The sequence below is a fragment of the Physella acuta genome, unplaced genomic scaffold (assembly GCF_028476545.2).
Source record: "Physella acuta isolate Inbredline_101_S28 unplaced genomic scaffold, ASM2847654v3 ptg000511l, whole genome shotgun sequence".
Lineage (NCBI taxonomy): Eukaryota > Metazoa > Mollusca > Gastropoda > Physidae > Physella > Physella acuta.
The window spans coordinates 752,981-754,449 of NW_026732030.1; the positions used below are offsets into that span (position 1 = coordinate 752,981).

General features: G+C 26.4%; 1 long non-coding RNA gene across 2 annotated transcripts; it reads right to left on the minus strand.

Annotated features, from left to right (window-relative positions):
- Positions 1 to 345: 345 nt before the first annotated feature.
- Positions 346 to 1,122, minus strand: LOC131944850 (uncharacterized). 2 transcript variants are annotated; one of them, XR_009387082.1, is made up of 4 exons: positions 1,011 to 1,122; positions 755 to 795; positions 605 to 629; positions 346 to 500 (listed from the first exon to the last, which is right to left on the minus strand). It is a non-coding gene; the product is annotated as an uncharacterized LOC131944850 (long non-coding RNA). The 2 variants fall into 2 exon arrangements; XR_009387083.1 differs by having other exon boundaries at positions 755 to 816.
- Positions 1,123 to 1,469: the final 347 nt, after the last annotated feature.

Sequence of the window (1,469 nt, forward strand, 5' to 3'; positions counted from 1 at the left end):
GATTGTATGAATGCACTGTATATGAAAAATTAGGGGGGGGGTACCCTGTTCTACTTCTGTTTTTGTTTAACTCTGCCCATAAATTTCTAATTTTATTGTTTATTATGCTCCCATACATAATAAATAAAGATATTGCAAAGTTATAACAAATTTGACCATATGGTTTACAAGCTAGGACAATTTTAGTAAACGCTTAAAAAAACTCTATCACAGAAATTGAAAAAATCCTGTTAAAAAAAATCACATTTTTTTTCAGTAATACTTGTTTTAAATAAGTATGAAACATTCTTGTAATTTATTTTCACATTAGTAGTTATTAGGTAATTATGACTACAGTGATAACAATTTTAAAACAATTCCTAGAAATTCCTATTTTCTTTGCTGATATGCTAATTTTCTTGAAATTTTTTGGGGAATGATCAAATTCAAATTGTCAAAAGGTTACATGATGTCTTTTTCTGCCATGCATTTCTTCAAGTTGGTTTCCATTTCTTCGAAATCTAAAGCAATTGGAGAAAGATTTATTAGACAAAGTAAAGCTTACTCAAACACAATTAACTTATAACTTATTTAATTTTCTAATTTGATGTTGAAAAATGTTTACCGTGTTTATCAAAATAACATAGAAACTGAAAAAAATAAAAAGGAAAATTATGTCAGAAAATAATTCACATTCTTTGAATAATTACTAAAACAATATGAGTCAAAAGCATTTTGTTTTAAAATAAAAATGTTATTAATAAAAAAGAATCACCTCTTTCACTTTATCAATTGTTTCTGGACCTGGCTCATTTTCTGAAAGATGGGTGATCATATCTTCAATATAAATGTAGAAAAATGCAGACATTGAGTCTTATTTTTCAAACCAAACATGTTAACTTAAATTTCATTTATGTTTTTAATATCAAAATATAAAAGAGATTAATCTAAAAAAAATGATAAGATTTGTAAAAATTAAATTGCGCATCAACTCAATAAATTTGAATAGATTATTTAAAAATTACCAAGACAGATAGCGCTCTCCCCCAGATAAGTGTCTGGGTCTGTGTATTTTTCAGAAATGACACAGTCTTCAATCCACTTCTTGTTGACAATTTTAAGTTTTCTTTTTTCTATCTTTTCTTGAAGCTCTCTTTCTAAACAAGCTAAGGAAAAAAAATGATAGATGTATACATATTGATAGCACAAAAACAAGTAACAAAATTCACAAATAGTAGTTGTAAAACAAAGATTTTACAACAAGAAAAAAAAAAAAACTTTAAACAAAGTATTTTGTCAAGATTTATAGTTCACTAAAAAGGTTTACCGCAATCTTTTACCACACAATGTGTGCATTCCTTGAGCTCCAGTGAGGTAGTTCCTGCTGCAATTGGTACATTTAAAGTGATAACATTTTATCATTTTTTAATCCTAATATTACTATAAAATCCTAGCTAGCATTGTTTTTAATTAGTGTCTGATAAAAAATA